Source organism: Odocoileus virginianus, chromosome 27, assembly GCF_023699985.2.
Source record: "Odocoileus virginianus isolate 20LAN1187 ecotype Illinois chromosome 27, Ovbor_1.2, whole genome shotgun sequence".
Lineage (NCBI taxonomy): Eukaryota > Metazoa > Chordata > Mammalia > Artiodactyla > Cervidae > Odocoileus > Odocoileus virginianus.
The window spans coordinates 28,964,743-28,989,219 of NC_069700.1; the positions used below are offsets into that span (position 1 = coordinate 28,964,743).

A 24,477-nucleotide genomic window follows, 5' to 3' on the forward strand; every position below is an offset into this window, starting at 1 on the left:
GCACTCAGCTTTCTTTATAGTCCAACTCTCACATCCATGCATGACTACTGGAAAAACCATAGCTTTGACTAGACGAACCTTTGTTGGCAAAGTAATGTCTTTGCTTTTTAATAAACTATGTTGGTCATAGCTTTTCTTCCAAGGAGCAAGCATCTTTTAATTTCATGGCTGCAATCACCATCTGCAGTGATTTTGGAGCCCAAAAAAATAAAGTCTGACACTGTTTCCACTGTTTCCCCATCTATTTCCTATGAACTGATGGGACCAGATGCTGTGATCTTAGTTTTCTGAATGTTGAGTTTTAAGCCAACTTTTTCACTCTCCTCTTTCACTTTCATCAAGAGGCTTTTTAGTTCCTCTTCACCTCCTGCCATAAGGGTGGTGTATCTGCATATCTGAGGTTATTGATACTTCTCCCGGCAGTCTTGATTCCCGCCTGTGCTTCATCCAGCCTACAGTTACATCTATATCTGCCCTTAGCCTATCGTTGTGTCGTGTTGTTACTCAGTGTTGTCCGACTCTTTGTGACCTCATGGACTGTAGCCGACCAGGCTCCTCCATCCATGGGATTTTCCAGGCAAGAGGACTGGAGTGGGTTGCCATTTCCTTCTCCAGGGGATCTTCCTGACCCAGGGATCGAACCTGGGTTTCCCGCATCCTTAGCCTATAGTTATGTCTATATCTTATGTCTATATCTATATCCATGTTGTTGGTTAGTCTCTCGGTCGTGTAAAACTCTCTTGTGACTCCATGCATTGCAGCTCACCAGGCTCCTCTGCCCATGGGATTTTCCAGGAAGGAATACTGGAGCAGGTTGCCATTTCCTTCTCCAGGGGAATCTTCTTAACCCAGGAATTGAACCCAAGTCTCCTGCATTGCAGGCGGATTCACTGAGCCACCAGTGAAGCTCATCTGTGTCTGTAGCTGTATCTCCATCTATACCTATCTTGTATATGAGAGCATGTCCTCTTCAAAGGACTTCCTGGTGGCTCAGACAGTAAAGCCTCTGCCTACAGTGCAGAAGACCCAGGTTCAATCCCTGGGTCGGGAAGATCTCCTGGAGAAAGAAATGGCAACCCACTCAAGTATTCTTGTCTGGGAAATCCCATGGATGGAGGAGCCTGGTAGGCTACAGTCCATGGGGTCGCAAAGAGTCGGACACAACTGAGTGACTTCACTTTCACTTTCACTGTCCTCTTTAGGTCAGAGCAGAATTTTATTCATCTGGCCACTGACTGTGTAAGGCATTGACGTGTATAATATCTTTTGATTGCCTTCCCCAATAACACTCTGTTCTAGTGTTGGCAGTTGACACAGACTTCTAATTCATACCCTCAAGAGCTTAGAAAGTAGGCAGAGATGAGTTTGGAATATTCGCATATACTCAACTGCTCGTGATTTCAACAGAGAGCTCTCCTTGGGACATCATCCTCTCTGGTCCAGCATGTTACTTCAAGGGTGGCAGTGAGGGAGCAAGGGAATACCCACTTGGCCAACCAATTAGCTGCGACCTCAGTCTTGGACATTAATGGATGTGAGATGACCACCTTCTCTATTATTCTCATTTTACGTATGAGGAAATAGATATCGAGAAAGGGAGATGGCTTGCCAAATTTTTCACTATTTGTACTGTGAACTTCCAGATGTTCAAGCTGGATTTAGAAAAGGCAGAGGAACCAGAGATCAAATTGTCAACATCTGCTGGATCATTGAAAAAGCAAGAGAGTTCCAAAAATATATCTACTTCTGTTGCACTGACTACTCCAAAGCCTTTGACTGTGTGGATCACAACAAACTGTGGAAAATTCTTAGACTTGGGAATACCAAACCACTTGACCTGCCTCCTGAGAAATCTGTATGCAGGTCAAGAAGCAACAGTTATAACCAGGCATGGAACAACAGACTGGTTTCAAATAGGGAAAGGAGCATGTCAAGGCTGCATATTGTCTCCTTGCTTATTTAACTCTTATGCAGAGTACATCATGAGAAACACTGGGCTGGAAGAAGCACAATCTGGAATCAAGATTGCCAGGAGAAATATCAATAACCTCAGATATGCAAATGACACCACCCTTGTTGCAGAAAGTGAAGAAGAACTAAAGAGCCTCTTAATAAAAGTGAAAGAGGAGAGTGAAAAAGTTGGCAACTAAGATCATGGCATCTGGTCCCATCACTTCATGGGAAATAGATGGGGAAACAATGGAAACAGTGACAAACTTTTTCTATTTGGGCTCCAAAATCACCACAGATGGTTGCAGCCATGAAATTAAAAGACCTTGCTATCTGGAAAACAAGCTATGAACAACCTAGACAGCATAGTAAAAAGCAGCAACCTAGACAGCATACTAAAAAGCAGAGACATTACTTTACCAACAAAGGTCCATCTAATCAAAGCTATGGCTTTTCCAGTAGTCATGCATGGACGTGAGGGTTGGACTATAAAGAAAGCCGAGTGCCAAAGAACTGATGCTTTTGAACTGTGGTGTTGGAGAAGACACCAAAGATCCAACCAGTTCATCCTAAGGGAGATCAGTCCTGAATATTCATTGGAAGGACTGATGCTGAAGCTGAAACTCCAATACTTTGGCCACCTGATGTGAAGAACTGACTCATTGGAAAAGACCCTGATGCTGGGACAGCTTGAGGGCAGGAGGAGAAGGGGACGACAGAGGATGAGATGGTTGGATAGCATCACCGACTCTGTGGACATGAGTTTGAGCAAGCTCTGGGAGTTGGTGATGGACAGGGAGGCCTGGTGTGCTGCAGTCCATGGGGTCGCAAAGAGTTGGACACAAGTGAGCAGATGAACTGAACTGAACTGCACTGGTAGAAATCATCTGGATTCTTGGTTTAAGTTCTTTCCATTCCATTATCTCCACATATTAGCTCCTATTACATGTTATGTTAAACACTGAGGATATTGAAGTCCAGACAAATGCCTTTTCTTCCTCATGCTTATGGTATGGATAGAAGATGGACAATGAAATAAGCAGTGACAAAGTGATGTGCAGAGTTCTACAATCAGGGAAGCACAGGTGGAATGACGACTTTGTATCTACTCTGTGCATCTGTGATCCAAGCAGGCTTCCTGGAAGAAATGACATTTAAGCTACAATAAAACCTGAAGATTAAGTATGAATCATCCAGGAGAACTGAGATGAGATAGTGGGATTGGGAGAAAAACGTTGCAGGCAGGGGAAGAGCGTGGGAGAAATCCTGGCAATGAGATAGAGCATGATGCATTTAAGGAATTGAAACAAGTACAATATGGTCAGAAAATACAAGCGTGTTGGTTGGGATAGGTGGGGCTAGTGAGACATACACACATACACAGAAGACTCACCTTCATGCACATATTGAAGATTTTTGAGGGCAAGGGCTATGTCTTTTGCTCCTCTTGTGAGTTGAACAGCTCAGGGCTGAATATTAATGCTTGCTGTTAATGCTTGCATGAATGAATTTATGAGGGCAAAACACCACAGGCATCCTTATAAACTCCTAAAAATGCTCATCCTTCATACTATGGGCTAGGGATTAACTCAAATACAATTTCCTAAAAGCACCATGACATTTGAGGTCAGCTCACATTTTCATCAACGTTGCCTCCTTTGAGACTGGGGAAAAGTATCTTCCTGTTTCTCTGAGAGTCTTGCCCTTTACCCAGCATTTCTGCCAGCTTCTGGGTGGGTGACATGGACCCCTAGTCTTCCCTGTCAGGCTTTGCCTGACTACCCTCAGGCTTTCATGGATGATTAGCACAGAAGGCTGGGAGCCTCTGGCTCAGAGGCTAAAGGTTCAATGAACTGGTAACCACTTCCCTGTGGAAGTGGTTACACAGGGAGTTCAAGGTCCATGGTGGTATCAGAATAGGAGCTGAAGGAGTTTAAGGGTAGAATTCATATTAACTACTTGTAATTCTTGCAGTCATGGACCCATCCTTTGCTGGAACACTTGAAAAGACACACCCATGTGTGTCCACATGCACACATCCATGAATACAGGGTGAATCGCCTTGTATTAAGTCTCACTGTGGGATGATGCTTTCTTTTCCTCCCTTGCTCCTTTATTCCACATTTTCAGTCATTTTTTCCTAATGAAACTATCAGGCAGAACTAATCCAAACATCGGCTTAATTAATCAACATTTGGCAGTCTATAACTACATGCTCCGGTCCAAATTACTTGTGACAACTTTCTTAATACAAAACCCAAAGCATCTACAGGCAGGCAGTGGCTCCATCAGCTGGCTGGAGAGCATGGCTCTTCAATTTATCTCATATATTTTAATAAAGTCGCAATAAACCTTTTGTCACCAGGTATGACAGGGAGCATCTTGTTGCTGGAAAATGTCATTATTTTATTTTCAACTCAGCAAAGGAAACATAAGTGCCCTTGTGGTGAAGTTGTTCTCTCCCCAGAAGCTACTCCTGGACAGAGGGTGAGTTTGTTCTGCAGAGATGCCTCAGTTGGTCCAGTTGCTCAGATCAACAGGGCTCTCAGGGGCAGGCGCTCTGGTCACGAGGGTAAATGTAGCCAGTTAGCTCCTAAAAGCTCTGATTGTGTTTCATAGATTGATCTCATAAGTGGAAGAAGAATCAGAGTAAGATGATAATCTTTTCTATGTATTTGCAACTTGATGGTTCACAGAATATTTTCATGTGCCTGGTCTCATTTGATCATCCAATATCCCTGAGCTCTAGGTGAGGGAGGAATTTATTCCTTCATGGGTTCATTCCTTCACTCAACAGCAATATTGTTTAAGTACTAACTTGGTGCTAGGAACTAGGCTATACACTAAGGACTCAGGGGTGAGTGAGCAAGATAGTGTGGTCCTGCTGTGCTGAACGTCCTCATTTCTGCTTCCAGTCCCCTCTCCATCCTCCGCCACCCTGCCCTGTGCCCTGCAGGCTTGCCTGTGTAGACTACACCACCTGGACGGCCTGCCCTCTCTCTTATGTTGGGTTTGGTCAATGTTCAGAGGAGGGAGACAAGAGGTGAGAGGAGACAGGCTGAGGCTTTCATTCTTGTGGTTTCCTTCCTGCTGGGCTGTAGGCTGGCAGAATCTGCATTCCTCTGCCCAAGGCCACAGCTTCCACTTCTCCTAAGTATAAGCACATCTCTCCAGATTCTAGTAACTGCTTTCTCCTCTTGCTTCTTCTGACCTAGGAAAGGTCCCCAAACCACTCTCAGGTTTGATGATTTTCTGGATAAACTCAGAGAATTCACTGAAAGCCGTGATGCTTAAGGTTATAGTTCATTAAAGGAAAGGATACAGATTTAAATCAGCCATGAGGAAAGTACGGAGTCCAGGAAAGGTACCACATTTGGACCTTTCAATGTGCTGTCCCTATAAAGCACTACTTTTTTGCCATGGACGTGTGATGATACACTTGGAATAATGCCAACCAGGGAAGTTCACCTGAGACCATGGGGTCCAGAATTTTAATGGGGTTCCATTACACACTGCCTGTGAGGCAGACCTTTAGTTTTTAGACTTTTCTGGAGGTAGATCTGATACCATATGGCCCAGGGCCCCCCATCATAAATCTGTCCAGTGGCCAAGAGCTGCCCAGTGGGCAAAACCCCAACAAAGAATAATTGAATTATCAAACCTGAATCTTTTGTTTTGTTTTCTGGCTGCACTTTGATGTGAAAAACCGACTCATTGGAAAAGACCCTGATGCTGGGAAACAAGGTGGGCAGGAGGAGAAGGAGACGACAGAAGATGAGATGGTTGGATGGCATCACAGACTAAATGGATGTGAACTTGGCAAATTCTGAGAGATGGTGAGGGACAGGGAAGCCTGGTGTGCTGCAGTCCATGAGGTTGCAAAGAGTCAGACACGACTTGGTAACTGAACAACAACAACCATGCGAAATAGGGAAATCTTATTTTTCCAACCAGGGATGGAATCTGAACCTCTTCCTTTGGAAGTGCAGTGTCTTAACCACTCACCACCAGGGAAATCCCTTTGCCCCAGCAAAGAAAGGCACTGATCCCACACATTCCATTCCAAGGACCTAGAGATCCTCTTCTAGTAGCTGAGGGCAAAGGCCAGATCTCTCCTCATGTGTGTGTGTGCTAAGTTGCTTCTGTCGTGTCCAACTCTTTGCGACCCTATGGACTGTAGCCCGCCAGGCTCCACTGTCCATGGGCTTTTCCAGGCAAGAATACTGGGGTGGGTTGCTATGCCCTCCTTCAGGGGGTCTTCCTGACCGAGGGATTGAACCCATGTCTCTTACGTCTAACCAGAATTGGCAGGCAGGTTCTTTACCACTAGCGCCACCTGGGAATCCCAGATCTCTTCTTAGGTAAATTTAATTCTTCACTGCACATGGGTCCTTGTGGAGGACCTCTGGGTACCCACTGACTGCTCTCCAGGCCCGTGGTAAGCCTCGTTCGGACTGTGAGCTTTATGGTCTAACTGGCCTGCATCAGTTTCTCAGATGGTATATAAAGGATCTAGAGGTATTTAATCCAATTTTTGAAAGCATATTTGTTGTCTTGCTTTATTATAAAATTAACAAATGCACGTAGTAAATTTTTCTAACAATACAGAAATGTATAATACAGAAAGTTCCCCATCATATAACATAATTCAGAAGTGTATATAAAACAGAAATTTCCCCATAATTCAAGATATAACTGTTCTTAAAAATTTGGTTTATATTTTCCATTTTTTCTATGCATATTTTAACATATAAATATGTAATTACTTTGAACCAAAATGATATACTATACCTAGCGTCTGTAACTTGCTTTTTCTTCTTAACAGTATATCATAGATACGACATGGAAATGTCACCACATATAAGTGAACCTCGTTTTTTTTCAATGACTGAATAGTATTCCAGTGTGAATGTGTCACGATTTATTTAACCAATTGCTTATTGATAGGCATGTAGGTTATTATCAGTTTTTTTCTAATGCAAACAATGCTGCAGTGAACATCCTTGTACATATATAATTGGGCTCTGTGCTAAAATTTCTGTAGGGCAAATTCTTAAAAGAGGCATTGCTGGATTAAAGGATAGGTACATTTTGCAATTTCATAGATCTTGCCAAATTGTACTCTGAAAAGCTGATCCAATTTATACTCATATTAAGGATGGATGGGAGTGCTGGATTCCTGTCCCCCTTGCCAACTGGTTGTTATTAATCCTTTACGTAAATCCAAATGTTTAATGTGAAACCAGCATTATGCTCTTCTTTTCCTGAACTGGATGGCTGCCCATTTCCCTTCAATGTCCCCATGGGGTGGATAGCTCTCTTGGCCCCAGACCAGACCTGTGAAGGTTGGTTGGTAGGGAATGTAGTGATCCTGGAGAGGTGAACTCTGGAATAAAGCAGTTAAATGGGGCCTTTCTAACATTTTGTTCATGTAGACACTTGATTTGAAACCGAACATTTGAAACTTTGTGCCTAGTGCCCCACGATTCTTTCCTAAGTTAGATACGCTAGTTTTCTATTGTTGTGCAACACATTACCATGAATTTCATAACTTGAAAAAACATGACTTTATTATCTCATAGTCTATTTATGTTGGAAGTCCAGGCACAGTGCCATAGCTGAGTTCTCTGTTTAGGGTCTCAACAGACTGAGATCAAGCGGTGAGGCAGGGATGAAGCTCATTCAGATTGTTGGCAGAATCAGGTTCCTGGCAGGCCCTCTTATGACTGGGGTCCCTGTTTTCTTGCTGGCTGTCAGCTGGGGGTCACCCTCAGCTCTTAGAGGCTGCCCTCGGTCCTGGCCACATGGGTCTTTCACAACAGCACAGTTTCATTCTTCGAATCCAGTGGGACAGCCTCTCTCCAGCCTGCTACCACAGTCTTAAACAGTAACTGTCTAGGTGAGTGTCTGATTAATTTAGCTGGATAAAGTGACCTAATCACCCGAGTGACTATCTCATCCTATTTCCAGGTCTGACCTGCCATCAAGCGGAGGGCACGGACAGCAGTGCATGGGGATCTTGGAGGGTCTGGATTTCTGCCTATCACCTTCGCCAGCTCAGGGATGGTTGTGCACCAGCCTTCAGAGGAGGGGCCAGGGAGAGTTGCAATCCCAGGTGCACTGTCCTTCGGCAGAACGATTACAGTCCTCTTCTATTCTTGTCTTTTATATGGTTAAACAGTGGAAAGTTCCAGATGGGTCATACTTCCCCTTTTCTGCCTTGTCCCTTCATGTAAACAGATGAACCCAGATGACCAGGATTATTCTACACAACTGGGGTGGGTGTCACATCTAAGATAGAGCAATCGATTTTTCCCTCCTGAAAATTGGGAACTAGGATATGCATCAGGTTAGTGGTTGGATCTAGAGGAATTCAATCAGAAGAGAAAAACTGAAAACTGAAGGTGGCATGTGAAAATGTGGGGTGACCACTGAGGTATGGTTTATTCAGGACCAAGGAGTCCCCGAGGACACAGGACTGTCAGTGCTAGAATCAGGTCTCAGGCAAATCAGGATGAGCTGGTCATCCTAGAGAAAAGAGACCTATGAGTGGCCCTGGAGAGGGACAGAGGATCTTCCCTGAACAGTGATGCACATCATTTGTTGTTCAGTTGCTAAGTTGTATCCGACTTTTTGCTATTCCATGGACTGCAGCACACCAGGCTCCTCTGTCCTTCACCATCTCCAAGAGTTTGCTCAAATTCATGTCCATTGAGTCAGTGATGCTATATAACCATGTTATTCTCTGTTGTGCCCTTCTCCTCCTGCCTTCAATCTTTCCCAGCACCAGGGTCTTTTCCAATGAGTCAGCTCTTTGCATCAGGTAGTCAAAGTATTGGAGCTTCAGCTTCAGCACCAGTCCTTCCAATGAATATTCAGGGTTGATTTCCTTTAGGATTGACAGGTTTGATGTCCTTGCAGTCCAAGGGACTCTCAAGAGTCTTCTCCAGCAGCACAGTTCAAAAGCATTAGTTGATTGCTCCCAGTCCTAGGAGAAGCCTGGCTGGGTTTCTTGCCCTAAATCCCAGGGACCACCCCATAATCTCCCAACCTCTCTCTGTTTAACTGGCCTGAAAGGTGAACTCCTATTAAGGCCACGCTTTCCAGCCTCCCTTGTCATTAGAGTGGTCCAAGTGACCGGATTCTTGCTGATGAGAAGGTGAGCAGATGGGATGTGTCATTTCCATTCTTGGGCAGTGAACTCTGCATGTGTGAGCTCCATGCACCCTCTTTCCCAGCCTGTGGCTGCAAGTGGACAATGCTGGGATGTTAGTGCCAGAGAGGGAACAGCCCAGTCCTAATTATGTCTGGGGTGAGTTACCATGGTGGGTTCCTGGACCTGTAGGGGACTTTGTGTGTGACAGAGAAATCAAGACTGTTGTGTTAAGTCACTGGGATTTTAGGGCTTATTTGTCTCTGCAGAAGAGTCTTCGAACACAGTGGGTTTCTTTTATTCTTCAACAAAGCTTTTACTAAGACAGCTCGGGTCACCGGGTACTTACTGACAGTATGTTCAGTTACAGACTGCCTGGGAAAGTTCTTAATTACTCACTTACAGAACAATCAGAGATGCTCACCAGTTCATACCCAGGGGCAGGATTTGGGAGCCCAGGTGCAGGGAAAGAGTTGAGGGAATGTAGCTGACTTGACCAAGGTTCCTACTTCCCTGTAAACTGGCTCTCCCCCATCGACAGATAATAGGGGTGAGGACTCCGGCAGGAAACTCCTATGTCCCAAACAAGGCAGTCAGCAAGGTTCCTGCATTGCTCTGGGGCCAAATAAAGACACAAAGTTTCTGGATGTGAGGACAGGGCCAGGCTAAGGTGAACACCGGGGAACCAGCCCAGCCTGGCAGCAGGAATCCTAGGCCTTATCTACCTGTTACCACCTGCTTAGGGAAGGTGGATTTTGGTTTCCAGGTTGAAATGTTCCAGCAGACTAATTCCTAGAAATACACAAGTTGCTAAAACTGACTCAAAGAGAAATAGAAAATCTGAATAGACTTCTAACAAGGGAAGTGAGTGAAGCGAAGTGAAAGTCGCTCAGTTGTGTCTGACTCTTTGCGACCTCATGGACTATATGGTCCATGGAATTCTCCAGGCCAGAATACTGGAATGGGTAACCTTTCCATTCTCCAGGGGATCTTCCCAACCCAGGTCTCCCGCATTGCAGGAGGATTCTTTACCAGCTGAACCATAACGGAAGCCCAAGAATACTGGAGTAGGTAGCCTATCCCTTCTCCAGAGGATCTGCCCAACCTAGGAATTGAACTGGGGTCTCCTGCATTGCAGGCAGATTCTTTACCAACTGAGCTATGAAGGAAGCCCAACAAGGGAAGAGATGAAATCAATCATTTAAAAAAAATGTCTAATAGGGACTTCCCTAGTGGTCAAGTGGTTAAGACTTCACATTCCAATGCAGGGGGGTTGAGTTCAACCCCTGGTCACGGAGCTAAGATCCTACATGCCTTGAGGCCAAAAAGAAACAAAGAACATAAAGAAGAAGCAATACTGTAATGAATTCAATAAAGACTTTAAAAATAAATAAATAAAAAATAAAAATGCTTCCAGTAGAGAGAAGTCCAGGACCAGATGTTTCATCGGTAAATTCTGTTGTTGTTGTTCAGTCACTAAGTCGTGTCTGACTCTTTGTGACCCCACGGACTGCAGCACACCAGGCCTTCCTGTCCCTCGCTATCTCCCAGAGTTTGCCCAGGTTCATGTCAATTGAGTGATGCTAGTCAACCATCTCATCCTCTGGCCCCTTCTTCTCCTCTTGCTTCAGTCTTTCCCAGCATCGTTGGTAAATACCACCAAACATTTAAAGAAGAATGAACACTGATCCTTCTCAAACTCTCCCAAAATATCAAAGAGGAGGAACCACCAAGCCCAGTGGTTCCCTGACACCAAGGCCCACAGCCACAGACTGCCGAGGCCAGAGGACCAGCGTAGCTGACCTGTCACAAATGGAGACTCTGGGCTGAAGGCACCTGGGACCGTTAACTCCAGCTCCTCCTCAGTCCCCTGCCAAGAGCCCTGTCTTTACTGCAGAACGTCCCCTACGACTCTCTCCTGCCTTCCTCGGTCACTCAACCCACTACCGCACCCTCTCAGCAGACAGGCATCCTCCCCAGGCTGGGCCAGTGTTCCTTGCTGCTTTCAGCATCATCTCCCCCACTCCTCCTCCTGCTACTTCTCCTTCTCCCAGTCCAGCCCTTCTCATGCTGTGCGTGGATCATCTGGGGGTTCGTTCAAGTGCAGACTGCCACAGTCACTCTGGAGCAGCCGCTGAGACTCTGCAATGCTAACAACCCCCGTGTGATGTGAAATCTCCCGGTCCCGGAGCAAGGTTTTGAGTAGGGAGGGTCTAGAACACACATCCTGGCAACAGCTTTTGAGCTCAATTCACATGACTGTCTCAAAGGGAATTCTGAAAAGTCACCCCTCTCCAGGGAACCTGGAAAGCAGGACTGTTCCATCTGTGCCAGATGGAATTGGGAGCCCCTCTTTGCGCTGTCTTCTGCCTCCCTAACAGGTGGATGGAGGCAGAAGGAAGGAGACCTTGCTGGACCTGAGGGAAGTCAGAGCTGGAGGAAGGCAGGCTAGAGGCCGAGGAGCTGCAGTGGGACCTCTGGCCTCTGGGAGGCGCTAGCAACAGCTAAGGGCTGCCCGGTTAACACTGGTGTCCAGGGGCTTCTACAGTCTGGGAAGCATCGCCACGTTTCATCCTCCCATGACACATTATGTCTCTGATTTTTACAGATGAAAACGTATCAGCTGACTGTTCCAGGTGGCAGGGGTCACGGATCCAACACGGCCACCCAGAAACCACCTTGCTGTCATCTGGGCCAGCTTAGAAGCTGGATGGGGGTCACTGAGGACTCCTGCATGTCAATGTCGCCCCTCGGACAAGGGAAAGGACTGGAAGACAAAGAGCTTCTTGGGGGAGGGTCTGCTGACACTGTGGTCCAGGGTGGTGAGAGAGGAAGCCCTCCATTCCTCCTGGAGAAGGTGAGTTGAGTGACATGATGAGAGGTTACAACAGAACTGCGGCTTCAGTTCCTCCTGTTCCCTTCGAGCATGAATTGACATGTGAATGGGCCCTGACTGTGCCCTTGAAGTCTGTATGACACTAAAGGCAGTCAGAAGGGACCATCATTGTCCCCACTGAATGTGCCTAAGGCATGAGGGATGCTGGAAGTTCACCTCTGAGCCCAGTACACACACGCACACATGTACAAATGCACACACACACCACATCCTCCCCCACAACATCCTTGTAATTCCACATTCCCATTCTTCCCCCTTCACACTTCAACAGACACTAATGGACAAATGAGTAGGGACCTGGTGGCCCCCAAGACCATGGATACTGGTGGTTAGACAATATCTCACTCAAACACAAAGAAAGAAACCTTCAGTTGTCAAATCTCCTTCCAGCCAAAGCAGCTCATGCAAGCTCTAGGCTTGGATCCAGAGTCCCTCCACTCACCAGCTGTGTGCTGTTGTGCAAAGCTTTCTGACTGCCCTCTGAGACTCAGTTTTCTCATCTGGAATATGGGGAGCATAGTTGCTGCGGAGTTGATATGAGTCTTGGCTGAGGTAAGAAATGAGAGGGGACTCAGGAAACTGTAAAGCAAGGCATTACCATGAAAAGCCAACAGCAACGATTACAAGAAAGCAGACATTATTCTGGGCTTCCCAGGTGGTGCTAGTGGTTAAGAACCTACCTGCCAATGCAGGAGATGTAAGAGACGCAGGTTTGATTCTTGGGTTGAGAAGATCCCCTGGAGGAGAGCATGGCAAGCCACTCCAGTATTCTTGCTGGGAGAATCCCATGGACAGAGGAGTCTGATGGGCTATAATATCCATAGGGTCACAAAGAGTCAGCCACAACTGGGGCAACTTAGCGCGCGCGCGCACACACACACACACACACACACACACACATTATTCATGGAAACAAACACCCAGAATCCAGAGGGTGGTACAATGGATGTCCGACTGCGCCCTGTAGGGGATGCTCCTTAGAAGAAGATCACTACCTGTTATCCCAGCCCAGCCGCTTGATGCAGGGAAGCATGTAATCCCTGCTCCACGAAGCCCTCCACGTGAAGCTTCTCTCCCTGGAGGCGAGCTCGGGCAGGTGTTGTCACGCTCCTCTCAGGGACTGCACTAATTGTATGTTATCTCCTTGGCCAGGATGCCGGCTTCTTCAGCTCAGCTTCCCAGACCGGCTGCCCCTCTTGAGAACCCAGCCTCTTGTTAAGTTGTTACCAAAGCCCCAGGGCTGCTGCTCTGAGACAGGGACAAAGACAGCCAATGTAAATCCCACTGTAGTGTCCATGGGCTACCTGGGACCCACTAGGCAAAGATGCATTGAGCGTCTGCTACTCATCAAGCCCTGTACTGGGCTCCGGATGCAGAGATGGGAGGGTACAGTCCCGGCTATCCAGGAGCTCCCAGGCTGGAGAGGCAGGTAGGTGCGATGCACGTGCCGAGTGCTACAGTAGAGAAGTCTCAAAGCAGGCAGCAGTGGGTACCCTTCACAGAGGAGGCGATGCTGGAGCACAGAGTTGAAGGGTGAAGAGGACTCTGTCAGATGCAAAAGGATTCTAGGGGCAAGGAAGGAACTGCCAGGCAGGGAAATGGCATGTGCAAAGGCAAGGAGGCGTGAGGGAACCCGACTCCTTGAGGGAATGGCCGAGTTTGGTGTGGTGGAGCACCAGGTCCGTGGGGCGCACTGATGTGCTAATGCTCACATGCTCAGCTGTACGTGTGTCTGTCCTGTTCCCCAACCCGCCTGGAAACTCCCCGAAGGCAGAGACTATATTTTGATTCGATTCTACATGACTCAGTAAACATTTACTGAGAATGCGTTATATGCAGAGCACTGAGTCGTTTCCTAAGGAGAGGTCAAAGACTAGGTTTAGAGTAGGTTCCTGCCCTTAAAGGAGCCATGTCTAGGGGAGGGTGGAGGCTGACACGTCCATCTGGACCACAAAGCAAGGCAGATCTACAGGAGTCTGGGTGGAAGCACCGGAGTTTACAGAGTCTGAAGGTGGGGCAGGAAAAGAGATGAATGCCAACCAGGAAAGGTTTATGGCGGAGGTGGCGTTGAGCTGGCTCTTAAATGTCACCAGGAAAGATGGTGGGAAGTTTATCTTTATAAGTGGAAGAGCTGGCATATGTGAAGCCCCAAATTTTGAAAAATGCAGGTCAGTTCTGGAATAATGATGAGACTCTCGTGACAGCGATGGTAGGCGTATGGGTTGTGAGTGTGGGGGAGAGATTTAGGAAGAAACTAATAACAGATACCTCTATATAACATTTGTGGTGGTTCAGTCTCTTGTGTATTATATATATTTGCCTATTTTACATGCATTTACTTACATAGACTTCATAGTAACCCTGTGAAGTATAAGCTATTATATTCCCTAAGAAATTTGAGGCACAGAGAGGCAGATCAACTTGCCTGAGGTCACACAGCTAGCAGGCAGCAGAGGAGGGTGGGCGTTGAATTCAGCCATTCTTGCTCCAGAGTTCATGCTGTGTACACTACACTCCTCAGGTGGTGATGAGAGAATGTGGCAGACACTTTTTAAATGCTTGCCCACTGATATCCTTTTTGTTCTTTACTGGCAGAGTTCTGAGTTAGTTTGGGTGTCTACCGCTCCCTACAAGGACTGTAGGGTAAATTTCAACTAGTGTAAATCAATGATGGTAATCCCATTGCCCTGGCCAATCATTGGTTCAGAAAGGGGGCATGCGACCTAACCCTGACCAGTGAGAGAAGAGAGTTTTGCTGGAGGACTTTGAGGAAAAGGATCCGCAGTAACAAAAAAAGACATCCAAGAGGCAATGACTTATCTTCGAGGTTGTGATGTTAACATGTTAGAAGCGACCTCTTGAACTGTGGCAGTCATTTACAACCAGGAGGGGGCGCTATTCCGACATGCTGAAGAGGGTGGGCTGGAAAGAGACAGAGAATCTCGAAGAAGCACAGTTGAACCACAGAACGTATCAGCTTTGGCAGTTGCCCCACTTTGGGGCATCTGGTGGAATGACATCATTAATCTTCCTGGGTGAGGGTACTTGAGGTGAGGGTTTCTATTACTTTCAACCCAAAGCATCCCGTGATACTTTTGGAACTAGGCTGTGAAGGGGTTTCCAGTACAGCATCTTATACCCAGCATCTTACAGCAGGCGATGGTAACTGGAGACAGAGAAACTTTTGGTATCCTTACAAGACACAGCTCATAGGCAGACACTCCAGTCCAGCCCTAGTTAGGACTCTCCACCCTATGACAAAAGCAGACTGGAAGGGTGGCAGAGGGGAGCCTGGAGCCAGCAGTTCTGGGTTCTCCATGTGGCTCCGCACTCAGCTTGCTCTGTGACGGTGGGGAAACCATCTCCCTCTTTGAGTCTTAGCTTCATTGTCTGTGAAATGAAAGGGTTGGACTAGATGTTCTTTTAGGGTCCTTTCAGTTCTCTGATTCTCTGATGAGTTGTCATCTGTCTAAACCCAATAAGCTGCTTTACTAAAAAAAAAGTTAAAACGGGGGATGGTGAGAGCTGAAGTTGGGGGTGGCGGATGGGCAATTTATTCCAGTGACTGCCTTTGAGTCACCAAGACTGGCTGAGAAAAATGTTTTCTCTATAGACATGGAGCAGGAGGATTTGGAATTGTCCGCTCTCCCAGAGATCAGGATAGGGTGAAGTTTGGGGGAACTGCTTGTTCTGTCCGTGCAGTGAATAGGCTCTGCGCACCAGAGACAGCACTGTTCCCCTCATTTCAGGGCAGGGGTGGGGTGAGGAGGGCAGGCGCTCAGGAGTCAGCTGCCGCAGCTCTGCAAATCCTCTGGCTTTGAAGACGGAATAGCAACACCTACTCTGTGCAGCTAGAAAGAATGGATCGCTTTAGGCTATAACATCTGCCTTACATTCAAATCCAAAGCAGCCACTAGACTAAACTTTCTGTTGTAAAATATTTATTCAGTTCCTTCTTATGTTTCTTTTGTTCCCCTGCCCTTATCTAGCTGTTGGACTCCAATTTCCTGTTTTAATGACGCTTGGGCCACCCCTCACCCATTCCCACCTCTACTACTCTACTCTGGACATTCCCCCAGGCAAGTCCTTTCTGAATATGCTCTGAAATTGCCTTTTCCCGCTTTAAATCGCAATCCACCCATCCCTTTGTTTTCCAAGTGGATTGGTCTCAGTGTTACAAAGGCAATCTGATTTAACAAATTTATGCTAAATTGTGAAGGACTGCTGACTTTTCACAAAAATAAAAATCCCCCCCCCCTTTTTTTTTCATGAAAGTAAGTCTATTACATTGAATTAATTGCTTTTGTTTTGGTCACACCCTGAGGCTTATAGCATCTTAGTTTCCTAAATAAGTGTTGAACCCAGGCCTTATGCCAAGTTCTAACCACTGAACCGCCAGGAATTCCCTGAATTAATTTCTAAGTGTAAAAGTTTGAGTACCATAACAAAAGTGAAGGGATTATTTTCTGGAAGGAAAAAGAAATTTTGCAGAAGGTGGGCACTGGAACATATAGCTAACTTTTTCTTTTATGTGCCTTTTTTTGGTTAACTTCAAAAACATCCTACACAGTCAGCAGAGAAATTTGGCTTCCAAAAGCTCTAAGTCCAGTGCGCTTAACCTGAGAATGTTAAAAATATCCTCAAGTTGATGTATATGTGGGTCTGGAGGTGAAGGAAAATGGGATTGGGTGACTGTGTTGTATATCACAAAGGAAAAGGGGATGAAAACATGGGAGACCCAGCTTGTCTAGGCTATACTGAGATTTGGACAGATCCAGAGAATACGACAATAGTCAAATACATATCAAGTGAGCATGATTGGTGAGTCATTGTTCAAATGCTTTACATGTATTAACTCAGTAATCCTTTCAAACAAATGAATGGAGTAGGCACTACTAGCATCCCTGTTTTACAGATGAGAAAACTGAACCGCAGAGAGTTAAGAGTTCTCTTAAGTTCTCAAGGTCACACCCACTGAGAGCCAGGCTCTGAACCCAAGTGTTGTGGCCCCGGAGCCACACTCAGGACTGAGCTGTCTCTTCAGACCTGTGATATGGATGGAAGGTGCCCCTCACATCTTCACCCTCCTGATGGCTCAGAGTCATCTTGGGGCCCGCTTTCACCTAAATGTTTTCTTGCCTTCCCATCAAAATGGCCTGCCCCTCTGGGGTTTCCCTGGTAGCTCAACTGGTAAAGAATCCGCCTGCAATGCAGGAAACCCTGATTTGGTTCCTGGGTCGGGAAGATCCACTGGAGAAGGATAGGCTGTCCACTCCAGTATTCTTGGGCTTCCCTGGTGGGTCAGCTGGTAAAGGATCCACCTGCAATGTCAGAGACCTGGGTTTGATCGCTGGGTTGGGAAGATCCCCTGGAGAAGGGAACAGCTGGCTATCCACTCCAGTATTCTGGCCTGGAGAATTCCATGGATAGGACTGCAGAAGAGTCAGACACAACTGAGCGACTTTCACTTTGCCTTTTCATGCTTTCTCCATCCTCTCATGAAATGAAAATGTAATTAACCAATGTCGATATGTAAAAGGTGAATGCTGTCCTTTAGTTACTAAACAAACATTTTCTGCGTGCTCACACTATGTCTAGTACAGCACTAAATACCATGCAGAATAAAAAGTTCAACTCTGTATGGTCCCTCCCTCAAGGAGCTCACAGTCGAGTTCAAAAGATCAATATAAATAACTCTAATGCTGAATAGAAAGGATTGTGAGCCACAGTATAGGTTTGAAAAGAAAATACAAGGAAGGAGAAGAGATTATAGCCTGGGGGTCTGCTCTGGAGGGGGATGATGTAGCTTTGAGCTTGACTTTGAAGCCTGAGCTGAAGGAAAGAGCAGCCCCGCTGGCAGAAACAGCAAGAGACAGAAAGGCGTGAGCAGATTGGAGGAGCGGGAAGTGACCCTGTTAGGCTGGTGCCCTGGAACCAACCGGCTGCGAGTACCCGTGCAGTTTTGTCTTAAAGGTTTGGGTACAGACTGGGGACTGAGGGAGTTGGTTTTCACCTCCTAGGAGCTGTACGTGCAATTGTGCAGTGATGTTCTGACGACAACACTTTAACCCCCTGATTCTCCGGCTGGGTTCCCCGACTACACAGGCACACCCAGCAATTGTGCTGGAAGGACCAAAGCCACAGGGTGACAATTGTGCACCTTCTTGGACCAACATTTTCATTTGGTGGATAGTATTTCGAAACTTCGCTTTCAAATGAAAATAATTGCTGGCAAATTATGGCATAGCATGTAATATTTGCTACCTTTTTTTTTTTTTCAGCTAAAAATGGAGCCTTCAGATATACCACTTGGGAGTGCATTTAGAAGTGACAGTCAAGCTAGTCAATGACCACTAAGAGCGGTGACCAGTCAGAGCTAAAGGCTCTTGAAGGACCCCAGTCACATCAGAAGTGAACCCACTGATTGCTGGGTTACAGGGAGGATGGGAGCCCTAAAGGGAGCGGCTGGGGCAGCATGAGGAAAGGGCACTCAGGGACTCAGGGCAGCCAATCCCTGCCTGGAAGGGGAGTGCGTCAGTATTTCAACAAGCTGGATATCTGTCCTGGCTCTCCTCCTAGTAGCCTCAGGGAGCCCACTGGCTTTCATCTTCCATTAAGTAAACGTTGCAGGAAACTCAGGGGGAGTAATGCTTTGACCTAAGGGGTGATTCCATGCTGGACTTAGGGATCTGGAAGAGGGGTTTTCCTGGTGCAGCATGGCCCTGGGGGGCCCCTCAATCACAGTGTCTGTGTGACCATTTCTTTAGCCCACGTGCCAATGGCCTGGCCCACAGGGTTTATCAGTGCTACTATAGTCACAGGAGTTTCCCCAACCCAGACTTCCTGTAAGAGAGCAAAGCCCACTACGCCTTGAGCTTGCCCAGTTTTACGTACAAGTACACAAGTGCTTTGGAGGGGAAAAAAAACTTCATCCAGACTCTTAGCAATACATCAAGGATACTTGAATGCATTTGAAATATAATGAGTATGTAGCCATAAAAGACATGCCTCATAAGAATCTTTTGAAGGAAGAAATAAAACAAATGATCCTGCCTTTGTATCTTGCCTCTCAGAGGCAGCAATGAGTCCCCTGGTGCTCTCCCCAAATCACAATCTCAGGTATAAATTACAATTATTAATTAGGTTCTTGCACGGGATGTGCCATAGTTAATGCTAAGCAGGTGAACCTCCCACCTTTGGCTTGGCTCCTTCAGACAGTTTCTGTCTCCCCAGGCTTGGTGTGGAGGCAGAGACACCCAGCCGTTCCCACCTGGCACAGCCCACTTCCTGAGATAAAATAGGGAAATACTTCATTCTTTCCTCTCAGTTCTTCTTGCAGCCAGAGTTGGTCAGGTGACCTTGTTATGGCCAATGAGGTATCAAGAAAAGTCTGATGGGGCTTCTGGGAAAATCCTTGCTCTCTCCTAAAAAAGGAAAGATGAGGAGAGGGTGCTTTTGCCTCTTCCTTTTGTTTACTGCTTAGGACACGGTGCTGTGATGTAAGGATATGATAAGAGCAACCGTGGAAGCCAGCTTGCCAGTGTGAGCGGAGGGGTGGTGGATTCCTTGAAGGTGGCAGGCTGATGGATGGGAATGGTCTGAGTCCCTCTGAATGTGGACAAGCTCCTGCTCAACCCCAGGAACCACCTACCTCTGCAAGTTTTATTACAAAAGGAGTAAACTCCTATTTTTATCTAGTTTTTAGTCATGAGCTGTTATTGGTAGCCAAAATCATCCCACATTAGTCAGGATAAACTAGACTTTGTTCCTGTAACACACTGATTCACAAATCTTGTAGGTCAAGCACAAAAGGTTTCCTTCTCACTCTCTTTTCAGACTCCTGAGAGTAGGAACAGCCCTTCTGTGTCCCATGGCTGTGTCAGTGCCGCCCCCGGGGTCACTGGGAAGAAGCAGAGAGAAGTGTAGAATCACACAGGCTGTGTCACAGGCCAGGCCTGGAAGTGGCTTACATCACTTCTGCCACATCCCGTGGACCCACCCAACCTAACTACACAGGGGCGCTGGGAAATGGGCACACATGACATTGTCTGCACCACACCTTGATTCACATGCTATCTTGTCTGTTTTTCCCCAGTCAGAAAGTTGTTCACTCATTCCACAGAAATTTATTGAACTTCCTTGCAGCAGATGTGCTATAGGGAATATAAAAGAAAGACAGTAGCCTTATATAACATCACATTCCTGGGCTTCAGGTCATCCATCATATAGGAGACATGAAATAAAGCAGTAAGTAAATAGAATATATTAAAATATACACATATTTTAATGTTAAATTATATAAATTATATTAGAACATCTACATAGTTGGTTTAAACATTCAAAAAACTAGGATCATGGCATCTGGTCCCATCACTTCATGGCAAATAAATGGGGAAACAGTGGAAACAGTGAAAGACTTTATTTTCCTGGGCTCCAAAATCACTGCAGATGGTGACTGCAGTCATGAGATCAAAAGATGCTTGCTCCTTGGAAGATAACCTACAACAAATTTAGACAGCATATTAAAAAGCAGAGACATTAGTTTGCCAACAAAGGTCCTAATAGTTAAAGTCATGGTTTTTCCAGTAGTCATGTACGGATGTGAGAGTTGGACCATAAAGAAAAGGCTGAGCAGCAAAGAACTGATGCTTTCAAATGATGATGTTGGAAAAGGCTCTTGAGAGTCCCTTGGACAGCAAGGAGATCAAACCAGTCAATCCTAAAGGAATCAGCCTTGAGTATTCATTGGAAGGACTGATGCTGAAGCTGAATCTCCAATACTTTGGCCATCTGAGGCAAAGATCTGACTCATTGGAATAGACCCTGATGCTGGGAAAGGTTGAGGGCAGGAGGACAAGCGGGTGACAGAGGATGAGATGGCTAGATGGCATCAACTGACTCAGTGGACATGAGTTTGAGCAATCTCCCTGGAGACGGTGAAGGACAGGGAAGCCTGATGTGCTGCAGTCCATGGGATCACATAGAGTTGGACACAACTGAATGACTGAATAGCAACTATTTACATATGTTAATGTATGCTAATTCATGATCATTCCTGTCCTCAAAAAGCTTTGTGTTTAACTGAGAGTCAGATGAATCGAGATGATGAAGTACCAGGTGGCAGACACACTCATAGAGGCAGCAGCACAGAAGTGGGAGTGGGGTTCAGAGGCACACCGGCTAGTTTGGTCTGCAGAAATCAGGGAAGGCTTTAGAGAGGAGATGGCATGAGGCTAGGGTCTGAAGGATGGAGAAGAATTTGTGAAACAAAGATGGGGAAGTGGGAAGTCTGGAACCCTGAAGAAGCATGAATAAATGCAGGCCATTGTGAAAAGTCCTGGCTGGTAGGGATGTGGCCAACAGTGCCTTTGTGCATCTGGAGGTGAGGGAGAGGGTGTGGAGGGGCAGGTTTTAGTGGTGGGGGCAGAAGGCCTAGAGCTCTAAAGCAGAGGTTCTCTAACCTGGATACACAGTAGAATTGTATGGGTCACTTGAAAAAACGCCAACCCTTGGGCTCCTCCCCCAATCAACTGAATAAGACGGTACCAGGATCAGGGCCCAGGCATCAGGGCTTTTTAAAAGGCCCCAGGTGATTGTAACAGGCCACCAGGACTGAGTGTCCCTGTCCAGAGGTAGGACAGAGATAGGCTTGTTTGTCTTGCTCAGAAATAGAACTGCAACCCTGTAGGAAGGTGCCCCTCCCTCACTGATCTTAGACTCCTTAAAGGAAAGTCTCCTAACATCAGGCAGAGGGAGACGAGAGTTGCCGAAATGTTCCTTTGTCATTATTTTTTCCTCTGCTTATTGTTCCTCCTCTGCCCTGGCAGTCTCCCTTCTCACCTATACCTGCGGCACCTTGGGGCCCCCGAGCAGCTGTGCTGACAGCCGGCAGGAAATTTCTCAGCCTCCGGAGACTGCAGCGACGGAGACAGGGCTGATGCCAACCTCTGTCTCTGATTGATTACCAGGTATCAGGAGGTCCCCCTCCGCCCAGAGGCAGCTTTTAGGCCTCACTCAGTGTACAAACAACTTTTTCCTTCAAGCCACATGTCCTGCCTTGTGTCCCAAGACCCTCAGACCAGTGGCTGGCAAGAAAGCACACCTGTAAAACTGACAATTATCCTGCATTTGGTTTTTATTCAGCAAATAAGTCCTGGTTCTCCCACTTGTTAGACTCTGCCACCCTGGGGTAATGTCTCTTTTCTCCTTCTGCAGTAGCTTCTCTGGGCGATTTGCCTTCTCTCATCACTCTGAACGTGTTCCCAGGATGCAGGCTCATTTTACTAGCAGCCTACAGTGAGTGTGCTGCAGGAACGTTGTGGGGTACGTTTGAAAGCCAAGGAGGAGTTTTGTCTGCATTTGTTGTCAGGGTGCAAATGGTAGTGTCTCAGCACCCGGGGCCTCCTCTAGGGTTCAGTCACTGGTCCCACCTGTGGCAGGGAGGAGGGAGGCTTTAGTTCCGAGGCCCTGCCACTGATTCTGTCCTCTTGGGTGGAACTTCTTTCTCGGTTTGGATTTCCAGATTCTGAATGGTCTTTGTCTCTGCATTCATCCATTCACCCATTCATTCAGCATATACACTGAGTGTCTACCTCCCATGTGCCTGCCCATTGCTATGAGCTGGGCCTGCAGAGGCAAATGGGTTGGATACTCAAGGAGTCTGCAGTTGAGCCAGAGCTATAACATGGCGAAGCTAGCATAAACTACCTGTGTGCAGTTTGGTTACCTTACGTCTTGAGTGGAAGCCATACCTAATGGAAGCTAGACCAGTGGTTTTACAAACTGGGTTCTTTGGAGTCTCTGTGGTCATCACAGAAGACAAGGGGCTGCAGAGTTGGTGGGCTCTGGTCCTCCTCTCCCTCTTCAACTCTGATGGGTTCTCTCTTATCTACTTCATATACTAGAGTTTGTGTAAGGTCTGTGATGGCTAAGATTATGTGTTAGGTTGGCTGGACCAAACACCTGATATTGGTCAGATATTCTGCCTGTTTCCGTGAGGGTATTTTTTTTGGATGAGATTAACAAGTAACTTAGTAGACTCTGAGTAAGGCAAATTGTCCTCTGTAGTGTGGGTGAGCCTCATCCAATCAGATAAAGGCAAAGACTGCTTTTCCCTGAACACCAGAGCAGGAAGGAATTCAGCCAGTGGAAGGCCTTCAGACTGAAACTTAAATCTCCATCCTGAGGGCCTACCCTGCAGATGTTGAAAATGCCAACTTCCATAATCATGTGAGCCAATTCCTTAAAACAAATCTCTCTTTCTCTTTCTTCCTCACTTTGCGATGCCAGCTGCCCTTGTGCTGGCAGTAACCCACTGCCCTGCCTCAATTCTGGCCTCCCTGGTTCGAGGTGTCTGCCTGGTTTGGGTCTTGGTAGTCTGGGTCGTGACCTAATAGCTACTGCTATCAAATGTCCAGCGATTTACTGTTTTCAAAGTGTGTTACAGACATTATTTCATTTAAGCTTCACGATACCTTTTTACAGATGACAATGCTGAGGTTAGGATGCCTTCAACGGTTCACCCAAGGTCATACAACAAGTAAAGAGCAGACACAGGAGTTAAATGTCTTTGCACTCAAAACCCCAGGTACTTCCCTCTATACCATGCTGTCAGCCATTTAATCTGTTACACCAGAGAACACTAGGCATTTGATATTTTTCCAGCAGAACGGAGCAGGAGACTCCACCCCTGGAAGTGGAGTCATTCGGACTTGTTCCCTGATTTCCAGAGCGAGCAGGTGGAAGACCCTTGCGGTGGAGAAAGGTGACCTCAGGCGAACTGCAGCAGCTGCTTGTCAAGCCGGCACTCTCTGGAGTTGGCCGCATTTTCTGGCTCTCACTGGCGGAGTGTCCGTGATTCATGGCAATGTGGGGACTTTACGAGTCTGTGATAAAACAGTAATCATCAGCTGTGAGGTTGACATGAGATTATGGAGCGGTGCAGTTGAATTGAGTTACTGCGCTTTCCCGGGGGCTGTTCATGCGACGGCGGTGTTGATCTAAGAGGTATCTGTGGGTGTAGGGCTTGGGGTGGACTCTCGCTAAGATGCCTTTCCCGGGATGGGGTGCGGTGGGCCAGGGCTGGCCGGCTCCTGCCTCTGACCCTCTGACTCTGCGTTCGTGGCTTCAGGAGCCCTGTGTGTTGTTGTTGTGTGTGATTGTGCAGAGAGGGGGCTTCGGGGGCAGAGGGTTCAGTAGCCATACTCCTCAGTTCGCGGAGATGCTGCCTTCCTCTCCCAGGCCACATCCAACCTATTGGCAAATCCTTCAAGCCACTCGCAGACTCAGTGGGTCCCTTCTTACCAGCCACTCTGCCTTCACTGGTCAGGGGCGCTTCATCGCTCTTTGCTTTATCACCTCTCAGGCCTCTCCACTTACTCCTAACCCCACAGTCTCTTCTTGACACAAGGCGGGAGGGATCCTGTTAAAAGTTCAACCTCTTTTCTGCTCAAAATCCTGCCATGGCTCCCCATTTCCC

General features: G+C 46.8%; 1 long non-coding RNA gene across 1 annotated transcript; it reads left to right on the forward strand.

Moving 5' to 3' along the window:
- Window positions 1–14,666: 14,666 nt before the first annotated feature.
- LOC110146757 (uncharacterized) lies at window positions 14,667–20,683 on the forward strand. Its single transcript, XR_011484042.1, has 3 exons — window positions 14,667–15,049; window positions 15,989–16,078; window positions 18,281–20,683. It is a non-coding gene; the product is annotated as an uncharacterized lncRNA (long non-coding RNA).
- Window positions 20,684–24,477: the final 3,794 nt, after the last annotated feature.